Raw genomic sequence first — 12,530 nt, 5'->3', positions numbered from 1 at the left:
GGAATTTCTGAGGTGAAGGAATTCCAGAAGTATCCATTTTCAGGATGTGGTCATGAGAATGGGTTCTTATTCAGGAGATAATGGATGGAGGGGTGCTAGGGACATTGGTGGCTTTGCATAGTGCCATTATATCCTTTGGGATATAATCCTTCCACATAAATGATCCTGGTAGAAGCTGCCAATCAATGCAGTCCACCCTCTTGGTCACAGAGTTGGGCCTATCAACCAAGCCAATCAGAATTCTTCCACAGGATGTTTTAATACTTGGTGGGAGAAATGGGTGGCAGAGAGAAGAAGGGAGTTTCTTTCTTGGGCATTAAATGGTAAAATACGATCCTGGAACATTGCTTCAGTTCACTCCCAGATCTATATCTGTGAATCTAATCTCCTTTGTCCTCTAGAATCCCTTTAGACATCTCCATCTGAATGTCGCATTAACGCATGGCCAACACAGAAATCTTCATTCTTCCCAAGCCAAACTGATCTCCATCCTTCGTTGCTATCCATGGCTCCAGGCATCCACACTGGAAGTCATCCTTAACTTCTCCCTCTCCTTCACCCTAGCCCTCAGACACAATCAATCAGTAAAACCTGTTAATTCTACTTTATAAATATTTACAAATTTCTTCCCCTCATTCTATTTCCACTGTTGTAGCCTTAGTACAGATCCTTATCACAAACTCTTAACCGGTCTTCTTGCCACCAGTCTTAAAAATCTCCAATCTGCTTCTTCCTGTTCCCACCCCACCCTCACCCTGGGCAGAAAGAGCCTTTCCCTTCAGAACCTCAGGGCTTGCTCCTGCTTGTTCTGCAGCCATTTCCCAGGACACAGCCCTGCCCGCCAGCCACACTGAACAGCTTGCAGGTGCCTGAACCATCCATCCATGGGTTTTTCCCTGCTTTTAGCTTTAGCTCAAAGGCTCCTCACTTTGCCTCAAGTGCCCTGTTTTCTTTGAGGCTAACTTCTGTTCTTGCTTTAGATGGACCTTGCATATTGCCCCTTGGGCATCCTCTGCTGACATTTTCACCATTGCCTTCCTGGTTGAGATCCTCCCGGACATGTTCTCACAGCACTGCGGCATGTTAGCAGAGGACTCGCTGCCCTGTGTTGTGAAAACAGAGCTGCCTGTCTTCCGTACTATGCTGCAAGTTCTTTAGGGAAAAAATTGAATCTCATCTAATGTTGGGGACCACCCTGTTTGGTCTCAGGAAGCTGTAACCCCCTGTAACTTCGGCTGAGTGAGAGACCTCTGAACCAGGAGCCACTAGGGAGACAAAGCTTATTTCCCTGGCATGAATGCTGCCTGTTCTGTGCCCGGCCTCCTAAGCTTGATCAGTTAGCCAATGACAGGTAAGATTTCCCACAGAGGGACTCGCCTAAGACAGGCATGATCATGAGGAGGCCTCTGGGAAGAGACTCGGGGCTGTGGAAATGAAGGGGTGATGGACATTGACCCCTGCCCCCTCGGTTTTGTCAAAGCTTGAGTCCTTGTTCTTAGTTGTGAGAAATCCAAGTCTCCTGGCTGCCTTTGTCTCCTCTAACTCAGGCCTGTGGAAATAGCAGGGGCGGTGCAGCCCAGACCAGAAATGGCAGACCCCCAGGGTAATCAGGCCTGGGACATAGAATATGCAAGATCCTGTGAGATCTGTTTGCTGGAGGATGTTATTAGATTAGAATTTGAAGGCACAGACAGGAAACCTAAACTAGCTCTTTGAGCCATATGTTAAAACTTCAAACTCTGCCCAGAATCACAGCGGGGGTTCTTGCTGCACCTTTGTAAGTCACCTACTTCTTTTGATCTTTTCTGCCAGACTGTGAACCCACAAACTAAGTCTGTATTCTCAATAAAAATCTGCTTGGGAATGGATACGGGATGCTGTCCACTAGAGAGAGTGGCTGTTCTGTCCCTTTTTCCCCACAGGATCTGGTTGTCTCTGTGTATGTTTTTCTCATGTTTTGACGAGCATCTGCAGCAGAGTTGGATACTGCTGGATGGTATCCACCACAATCTAAATTTGTATTCTGTTTCCTGGCTTGGATTCTGATTCACAGTAGACCCATTTTCTAAGTGCCTATGGAAGAATAAAAAAACGAATGAGCAGATCCAGGGAAGATGCATCACTAACTTCAGTTCCCTGATTCTGTGAGCCCATTCTCTTTCTGAGTAATAAGGGTTCTGTGGTGCACTGCTAAATTAGGTCTTGTGTGAATACTGTATCCTCAGTAAAATGTATTTTGCCATCAAACTGGAAAAATAGTCAAATGTCTTCATTTTTACAGATGAAGAAGCGAAGACACAGAGGGGGTCAATGGTGCACACAGCTGGGCTGAGCCCATGTCGGCTCCCAGCCTCCTTTGCCCTGGGCCCAGGGTTTTCTCCCAGCTATGAAGTTGCCTCCATAGAGCAACTGCCTGTAATTCCAAATATTTTTGATCTTGCTTCTTTGAGGAATGTGTTTGGTGCTTCTGGCCTCAGGAAATGAACACTTCCACCTGCAGACAACTCTCAGAAAATATTGAACTTTTTTCTGAAATGATTTCAGTTCGTATTTCAGGCAGGAGAGTTAAATGTGGCACCTGACAATGTGGCTGCCCCTGGCCTCCTCCATACACCTCTGAAATTCCAAGGAAAGTCATCTTCTCCTCTCATCTGTCTGGGAACACGAACATGGGCTCTGAGATAGGATTGACTTGGTTGGGTGATGCGCCTTCCTGGTAGGTTTTTATAAAAACCATTTACAAGTAAGTCATGAAACTAAAGCATTTGGTGCTGGAGGTGGTAGGGTGGGTGTTCAGAAAGTAAAATGCAAAGTTGAGAGATGTTTCATGATCATTTTTCATAATAATTTATGCTTTTTTTCCAAGACAAATCTGGTTTTAGTGCCTGGTTCAATTTCCTTTTTTCTTCCATTCACTCTCTCTCGCTGGCCCCATCTGTTAAAATGATCGTGCCTGATTATTTGTTTCCAGTTCAGCTGTACTTGTGCTTGTGGGATTTATACACATTTAGCAAGTCAGCTTGACTGAGGTTTTCTTTAGTTATATGACATAATAGTTTAAATACTTGATTTAGTTGAATTGCTACATTCAAAATATTGTTGGGCATTTTACATTAATTTTTAAAATATACTTACCTGAGGACAGTTTTTTTTTTCACTGCTTTTTTTAGAGAGAGAGGAAGGGAGAGAGAGAAACATTGATGTGAGAGAGAAACATCAATCAGTTGCCTTCTCAACACGTGCCCCAACTGGAGATCAAACCTACAACCTAGGTATGTGCCCTGACAGGGAATCGAACCTGCAACCCTTCGGTTAAGGGAAGATGCTCCAACCAACTGCGCCATACCTTCCAGGGCATTTTGCATTAATTTTTAAATGAAGATGTTTTATAGATGGTTAGTCTGTCAAATCATTGCCTTTTATCATTTCTCAGATGTTTTCATATTTCTTTTTATAAGTGATTGTTAAGGATATTTAATTATACCCCCACTCCCCAAAACAGAAAATAGAAAAAAAAAGCCATAAGTATGAACACTTAAGCGGCAAACTGAGGGTGAACTTTCCAATTAGTAAGGCTTTTCCAGGTTCAACTTTGAACCATGGGTTGCATGATATGTATATATACACACACACACACATACACATATGTGTGTACATATGTATTTGTGTACAGATGTATATGTACAGCCACCACTACGCTTGTTGGGGTGTCAGACTAAAGTGCCCTCAGAAACATTCTCGACTTGCAACAGGAACAATTTTGAGCTCTGGGGGAATTCTTAGGAAACCTAATTAAAAATATTCCATGAGCAGAGTGCTGGTTCCTGTCAAGTATTTATCACAGCATTTAAGCTTTCTTTAAAAAGGGCACTCTAAATGTTTATTAACAAAACCTTCTGAAACAATTTCTTTTTCACTTATACTTGAGAAATAATTTTAAAAAGCTAGGTGATCAAACTGCGGTTTATGATGACGCCAACAGAGAAGAAACGATTCTGGAACTGAAGGTGCACTTGCATTCCATGGCCGCAGCCTCACCTGCCAGGTGGGTGCCGGTGGCGCACCCGCACAGGTGCCTGTCCCCCAGCCCAGCCTGCCCTGCAGCCTGGAGAATGCCTGTCCTGGTGGCCTCGAGCTTCCGGCAGGGGCTGCTGTTGTCTAGTGCAAGGCCTATTGTTCTCACTAGAATTGGGTTATTGCTTCAGATCTCTTCTAACCTTTGCTCTTTCTCAGGATTTAATCTGTTTAAATTGATATTGGTTATTTGCTCTTGAGTTTACTGTGAGTTTAATCTTATGTTACTGTTTAATACATTAAAGTGCTATTTTGCTAGCTGCCGCTACACTGATTAGCATTAATTTTCCTCAAAATGTGTTCAGAATATCAGTGAGCTTGTGTTCAGGAGAATGAATGATAATTTCATTGTTTTAAAAAGAGCGAGTGCAATATTTGATTACTTTATAAAAATGCATGAAGTGAATTCTGATGAGATCGGTTCTGAAATCAAACTAAGACTTTCCAGAGGAACTAAAACACTGGCCTTAATAGACAAGTTTTGCTTTTAAATGTTCATTTTTCTGCTGGTAGAGATGCTTTATATTTGCATTTTTGAGCCTGGATAATTCTAATTCCATTTTTATTGCACAAACTCAAGAGGAACATTTACTTTGTTTTCACTGATTACTTAGTTATGCAATCACTCTTTTCAGATGGCCCATGAACCATAATATTATATTCCTTGTTAATACGTTTTGGCAGAAGTATTTACATGAAAACACAATACATAAATGTAATGACTTTCTCCAATGAGTACATTGTTGCCATGAAGCAATCACCTTTATTTTAATACAAGGAAAATCCATTAAATTTTTCTTAATTAGCAAAGCAACTTTTCCAAATGAACTAGTGAAGGAAAAGCATTGCCTGTTTTATCCTAACCCAGCTGATTTGCCTTTATTACCAGATGCCTGTTTGGGGAAGAGAAAAAAAAAAGAAGTGTTTAATTTTAATAAACTCGATGCAATGCTGTCTCCTAGGGGATTAGGTATGGTTCTGATACACTTAGTTTCTTTTTGGTTGTTTTCAAAGCAAAAGTTAGATTTGAAAGCAAAATCCTTTGAAGCAAAGATACCACCTTCAAGACTCTCTCATGCTGAAAGGAGGAACTCGGAGACCCAAATGAACAAACCCTTTGAATTGCAAAACTTACTTTTAACAAAAATAATAACGTATTTCCCCTTTCACTAAAGTGTTTACATCCCTTCGTAAGTCTGATAACTGGATTATGTCATTTGACACAGACAGCTGAGTTGGGCCTTGTATGTATAAGTACAGATGGAGCTTTTAGGGAAAAATACAATTAACTTTGAATTCACATTTATGTAGTATAGATTTCAGATTAATTTAATGTAACTGCCCCTTTCTGAAGCAGTTTTTCAATTCTAGTGTTGGTTATTCATTTTATGTGTAGAGTGAAAACATCTGTTTTCCCCCTTAATATAGATTTTTAAAAATGGCACTGGCAATGAACACAGTGAAAGACTCAGAATATAGGATTTAAAATCTGTTCGTTATTCCTAATGAAAATGTGAAGACTATCTTGTATACTTATGGGATTCCTGCTTTTAAAATACTTAATATCACTGAAACTCATTCTTGGAATACCTATTTAGCCTTCTTCAGATGGATTATAACATATTAGTTAAGTAACATTTCTAAAGGTATAAGGTTAAGACTGAAAATTTCAATTTGTAGTACTGTTTTTCTAGGATAAGAGACAACTAATATAGTCTCTGTCTAGTAGTAAGGTGTTAAATAAAGTTTGTATTAATCCTGAAGTGCGTTATCAACATCTTTTTCTTTCCCTGGTATTCCAAATAGCTTTTAAGGTGGGGTGGGGGGAGTCCTTAGAAAACTCACAATAAATTAGGGGTCTGTGACCTTTTCTAATAAAAGGAAGTAGGCTCCTTGGGAAAATGGCGTTTGGGATTCAGGGTGGAGGCAGTGATTATTCATGAACTTGGAGCATCCTGTACTGCCCAAGAGTAGGGAAGTGCTTAAAAAACAAAAACGAACAAACAAAGAAACAAAAAATTAGGCATGTTAAAGGAAAATAGGAGTCAACCTAATAAAAGAACTACCAATGGACAAACCTGGAACAATTTGGGCAACAAAATAAACAAGCTAGCTTATAATCTAAAGTATAAAATAAATATCCAGGAATCCACAACTGAACAAATGACCTTTTCCAAGGAAGAGTTCCAAATAGTTTTTGTAGGTACTTACCACAGCTCCTCAAAGAGGTGGAACTGAGCTCTTCACTCTTTGAGTATGGGCTGTGCTTAGTGACTTGCTTCTGGGAAGGAGAAAGAAGTGACTTTCCAACGGAGAAATGGGGCCACAAGCTGTCTGGGCCCGGTGATCAGGGTGAACATCATCAGTGATGAGTCATATTGGCAGTGTGTAGCCCTTATATGACATGAAGAGAGGGATACGTCATCTCCATGCCCCAGGCTAACCATGATAATAACATCAGACAAACACAAACTGGGGGACATTGTACAAAATACCTAATCAGGACTCCTCAAAACAGCCAAAGTCACCAAAACAAAGAGAACCTGAGACGTTGTCACAGACCAGAAGAGGCTGAGGAGACATGATAAATAAATATAACATGATAACCTGGAATAGGATCCCAGAACAGGGAAAAATTAGTGAAACAGAGTAAACTATGGGGTTCACTTAACAGTAAAGTCCTGACAATGACTCTCTGGTTCTGTCGAATGAGCTGCTATAAGACGTTAACAATGGAGGAACTGTGTGAGGTGCATTGGGGGACTTTGTCTAGTATTTTTGTGACTTTTCTGTAAGCCCCCCAGAGTATTCTAAAGGTATTCTAAAATTTAAAAAAACTGATTGAAAACAAAGGATATTTAAGATTTTATTTCTGTTACATAGGTCTTTATAGATTTGGGGGAAGTTGGGGATAGAGGAATAGGAAAATGTGACCCCAAAACTAATCCTTTCTTTAAAAAGTGTATGAGACTTGTGAAAAATACTCCCATCCCGCACCCACACTCGCACCCACACCCATCTTACCTGCCTGGATATCAGCAATCACGACGTGAATCAGGTCTGAGAAGTGTGTGTCTTGTGTTAAGCGAATGGCTAACATGACGGATATGCCCGTCATGTGGAATATAGGGAGAACTGTTATTCCAACACGGCCTAGGCTGGCATCTGACTACTTTTGTCCCACAGACCCTCTTTGCCTCTCAAATGTTTAGGATCCTCAGTTTATTGGACTCCAAGTTTGTTCTTAATTGGCTTTCTCCCCTTGTCCCCCCTTTTTTGTGTGATGGAGAAAGGACCTCCTCCAAAAGTTACATCAAAAAGGATTCATAGGAAACAAACCTGTGGGACCTTGAATCTCTGAAAATGTCTCATTTAAGAGATATTTTGACTGAGCCTAGAATTACAGAATGGAAGTTATTTTCACTGATAGTTGAAGGCAATGCTCTATTTTCTACTAGTTCCTTGTATTCCTCTGAGAATTTTCATCTGGTTTTCAATCTCAATCTAATCTGTTTTCTCTGTTTGGAAACATCATGAATCTTTTCACTGTCCTCTGAGTTCTGACACCTTACATTTATAAGCCTAATATAATTCTGTTTTTATTAACTATATTGGACATTTTCTATGTGCATTTTCTATGTTCATAATTTGGGGAAATTTTCATTTTTCCTGTCATCCTATTATTCAGGTGTTAGATCTCCTGTATTTCTCTAATTTTCCTATGACTAAGTAAATATACTTATATTTACTATTTGTTTTTAATCTAATTTCTAGGAGAATTTTTCAGTTTCTCTTCTAATTCATTCATTAAATTCTAATTTCTGTTATTATACTTTTAATTTCCAAGAATTCTTTTTTTATATCTTTCTGTTTCTTTGTACTAGAAGCTCTAGTTTCATGTTTGCAATATTATCTCTTATTTCTCTGAACATTTTAATGATAGCTATTTTAAAAAAGGCTTTCATCTCCTATAGTCTTTGTTTCTTCCAAGTTGCAATTCATCTCTTTTTTCTTTCGTTCATTTGGACTTTGTTTTTGATGTTGAAGGTCTTCCTCATATACCTGGGGATTCTTGCCTGCTCAGTAATAATTAAGATTGTATCACTTAAAAGCTCGGTGGAAGGTCTGTGCTTAGCCAGGGAGGCCTGATGACTGTGGGTCTCACTGTGGCATGGTTGGGCAGCTCTGTGTATGAGAATGTCCAGCTCACATCAGTATTTCTAGGTCATTTTTCTTGGTGAGGTCAGATTTCCAAAGAAGAAACTTTCTCACTCTTGCGTGATATGAACCTCACTGTCTGCTTTCTGGGAGCCAAGCTGGGGAAGAGTGTTGGCGGTGGTTTCAACATTTCATGTGCATACAGATTTTACTTAATTCTCCTCTTTTCAGTATGGTGTCCATACCACTAACTGTTCCTAAAGGCCCCAGTCCACAAGCCCTCTTTTCTTAGCTCTCTGAGGGAACCAGGCCCCAGTTCTCTGCCAGGTAGAAGAAGGGATGGACGCTGGTGTTTTGCTTTCCCCATCATTGCATTAGGATTCAACTTTCTTTGGTTTATTAGGTAACATACCTGTCTCCTGCTTTCCAGCTTCCAACATTTTATTGCTATCACCTCCTTCCCCATTGTCTTTGAGACTTATGCCTTTTAAAAAAAAATCCTTTGTGTGTATGTGTGTTTTGTAAGGTTGCCACAGGAAATGTCTCATTTTTAACTTGCCATCTTTAAGTGGTAGTTCAACATGTCTTTACTGAGTATCTGCCCTGGACTATACTGTGCTGGGAACAGTGGGGAATACAGATATTTTCTTGGGTCTCAGCTTTTACCTGAAATCTAGAGTTGACCTTAGGAAGGACTGAGTAATTGAAGATGCTGATTTCCCCATGATCAAGAACCAAATCAAAGGTAGAAAGAAAGCTGATTATGCAATAATTATGCCAATTAGAATGAGCAAGAAAACCTTTATATAAGTACTTTATGTATTGAGTTTTCTCTACATGGTAGTATTTTTTCCTTTTTTTTCACTATTAGATTAAAGAAATTAACGAAGAAGATGGAAAAAAAGAATGACTTTGTTTCTTCCCCTGAGTATGTCTAATACTGTCTTGGAAAAATAACTCTTCTTTGAAGGGGTCTTCTTGAAGATCCTCAGAATTCAAATATATTAAAGCCACACAATCTAATGACCATAGGAGCCACACAGGTGCTTATTGAGTCACATTATGGAGAAATAATAATATGTAATAAGAACATATGGCAAGAAGCCTTTGGCCTTACAGCTGGGGACTACAGGAAGCGGTAGGAGCTGTGGAGAACTGTAAAGGAAGTGCTCTAGGTGAGTGCGCGCTGCAGAACTTCAGCTTGTTGTTGCCTTGTGGCGACGAGTAATCCAAGCTGTCCGTGGAAATCATAAGTCTATATTTTAATATCAAATGAAACATTTAAATATTATGAAATAATCCAATTAAAAAATTTTAACCATTTCCAAATAATTTTCAAAAATTTAAAAATACTGTACAAAGAACACATATTTGTAAACCAAATTGAATCACAGGCCTTCAGTTTATAACCTATTTGCCCTGGGTTCATTTTTCAAGATAATATAGGAGTTATTCAAAATTTCTGTGGCAAATGTAACCTTAAAGTTTGATGTTAACCTCTGAGAAATAATAAGCTTGTTAAGATGTTAAAGAAAAAAGGAGATTTAGATTTACTTAAAAGATGGGTCTAGAAATTCTGTATGCTCTTTGCCGTGGAGTGAAACTGTTTTCTCATGGCGTTAACCCAGCTCCTCAAAACCAACCCACATTTCCAAGATTCTTCTGATCAGAATGAGTCCTGTAACACTACCTAGCTGCTGAAAGGAGTGACAAAGCTCCCTGCCCACTGACAGGAGAAGACTGACAAGATCCACTGTTAGATGAAAAAAGCAAGGTAGAAAGCAATATGTTTAATGTGATACTTTTTGTATTAAAATAGAGGAAAATAGAGAAATAGTTTTATAGTTGCTGGTATATGCATGAAGAAAATCTATAAGGTTACATTAAAAAACTGAGAATGTTAACCTACAGGGTGGAAACTGGGCAGATGGGACAATATGGAGGAGAAGGTTTCACCCTGTACCTGTTATTTCAGGTATGATATCACCTTTTTGAAAAATCAAATTTAAAAATTTATTTTAATCACAAATTCATATCCAAGTACTTAAGTTTGGAAAGGGCTGTTTGCTGGCTGTGTGCTAGAAGAGTCCCATGGCAGGGCAGCTGGAAAGGCGTGGCTGGGTAAATCAGAACTTGGTTTTTTCTCTGTCTCTAACTCTCAGGTCCTAGGTGTTGGCTGCATTCTCTTTTGTAGCAGATGGCTGCCCCCCAAGGGTCAGGGAAAATGGCCACAAGATACATGAGGCTTATATTATTCTGATAGCTTGTCAATGAGGAAGAGAAAACGTCTTTCCTGCTCTGGCAGTTAAGTCTCAAGATGAACTCTGGACTGGCTCGGATCCCATATCCTTCTCGATCCCTGAACCTCATTGTGGTTAGGAGGTAGAACACTCTGGTTGGCTAGGCCTAGGTCACATAGGGATGGTGACGTTGCCCTCACTTGTACCACATAGAAAGAGGAGGAATATACCCCCAAGGCAGGGGCAATGGGCAATACACATATCTACTGTAAAGCCAAATGTGCTTAAAGCCAGAAGAAACTTAAATCCCCGTGGCACAGACCATCATGTCTAGACTGGCTGAAGAACTCAGGGAAGCACAGGATGCTAGAGACATTGAAAATGACCATTACCTCTTCAACAGTGTATTCTCCATTTATATGGGTGGTGAAGTTGAAACTGCAATATGCCATCTCTCTCTAAAACCCTGCCTGGTTAAAGTCATTGCAAACTGGGAAACACATCAAACCCCTTCCCTCCACAGACTGTTCATTCCCTTCTGTATTAGTAGTTACTGAGTAAAAATGTTAATGATGAGACAAAGGAAGATGTTGGCCAAAAGAAGGCATAATACCAGAAGCTCAGATATCAAAAATGCTAAATTACCCTTCACAAACCTGCCACATTTTTAGAAGATAAAAACCTCAGTTAAGCTTATTAAAAAGTCATCTAATCTGACGACTGAAGGCAAAAGCATGTCAGTTAGTGAGTTACCCAACTCATGCATCTTGCAACCTTTCCAGAACCTTGAGAGAGCCCATCTGCTTCAAGAGAGAGCACAGGTACACTCAAAAACAGCTACACATCATGCACTGCGAGAGGAAGCTGGGCGAGCTAAGCTGCTTGATGCCCATGATATACCAGTTTCCTCATCGGCAAATGGAGACAGTAAGTTTGTTTTGCAAAATTGTTGGGAGTTGTATTCATGTCCTCTTGCTACCATAACATATTACCACAAATTTAATGGCTTAAAAAAAACAAATGTATTGTCTACAGTTCTGGTGGTCAGAAATTGAAAATAGGTTGGCAGAACTGCATTCTTTTTGGAGTCTCCAGAGGGAGAATCTGTTTTCTTGCTTTTTTTAGCATCTAGAGTCTGCCCATATTCCTTGACCTCATCACTCTGACTTCTGCTTCCCTTGTCATGTCTTCTTTTCTGACTCTGAGCCTCCTACCTCCCTTTCATAAGGACCCTGGTGATGACATGGGCCCACCCAGACCATCTAGAATAATCAAGACCCTTGACTTAATCACAACTGCAAGGTCCCTTTTGCTTTATAAAGTTAACATAGAGGTTTCAGCGACTAAGACATGGACATCTTTAGAAGGCCATTGTTCTGCCTACTATAGTAGTATAAAATGAAAGGATATCTGTGAAATTCTTAGCATTGTGTTTGCCACATATTAGATACTTGAGCAATGCCAATGTGCAGTTTGTAACTTTTAACAATCCAGGTACTTATCCTAGTATGCATCCTGGCTAGCATTAAATCCTTAGATGTTAAATATCCTAATAAGGGTAGAACATATAATGTTATGTTTGCAAGGATGCCAACCTGTTTGTTTTTTGTTTTTGTTTTTGTTTTTTTTTTGCATTTATGAGCTCTGTGTACTGACCTTAGTAGATACTTTCTGTCCAAAAATAAAGGACAGTCCTTGAATGGGCCCATTTTAAACAGCAAAACAGTCAACATCCAAGCTCTCTTCAGTTACTCTTTAATGAAGACTAAATGCAACACATAGGTTGTGGAGAATTTTCGGAGAATACACAATGTCCTGTCACATCTTGTAAAAGATGTGGCGGGAGTTCAAGATTTGACAATGTAGATGTCTGTGCCTCAACGGGTCCCCTCATTTGTGTTTCCCAGATTCCCAGAGAGACCCACTGTCCCTGGGGAGGGTCTTGCTGGCTCCAAACTGTGCTCAGCACAGCCTAGTGGCCCTGAGTCAGGAGGGTGGATGCTGAATGTTGATGTTTTTCTCCTGGCTCATTACACTCCAGGGACTTCACGGTAGCTG

General features: G+C 39.9%; 1 long non-coding RNA gene across 1 annotated transcript; it reads left to right on the top strand.

Moving 5' to 3' along the window:
- The first annotated feature begins 9,569 nt into the window (after positions 1-9,569).
- LOC118497004 lies at positions 9,570-10,787 on the top strand. Its single transcript, XR_004899546.1, has 2 exons — positions 9,570-10,006; positions 10,395-10,787. It is a non-coding gene; the product is annotated as an uncharacterized LOC118497004 (long non-coding RNA).
- The last annotated feature ends 1,743 nt before the right edge of the window (positions 10,788-12,530 follow it).

Source organism: Phyllostomus discolor, chromosome 1, assembly GCF_004126475.2.
Source record: "Phyllostomus discolor isolate MPI-MPIP mPhyDis1 chromosome 1, mPhyDis1.pri.v3, whole genome shotgun sequence".
In the NCBI taxonomy this organism is placed as follows: domain Eukaryota; kingdom Metazoa; phylum Chordata; class Mammalia; order Chiroptera; family Phyllostomidae; genus Phyllostomus; species Phyllostomus discolor.
Note: the sequence above shows the minus strand (reverse complement) of the source record. Positions and strands in the feature narration are given on the sequence as shown.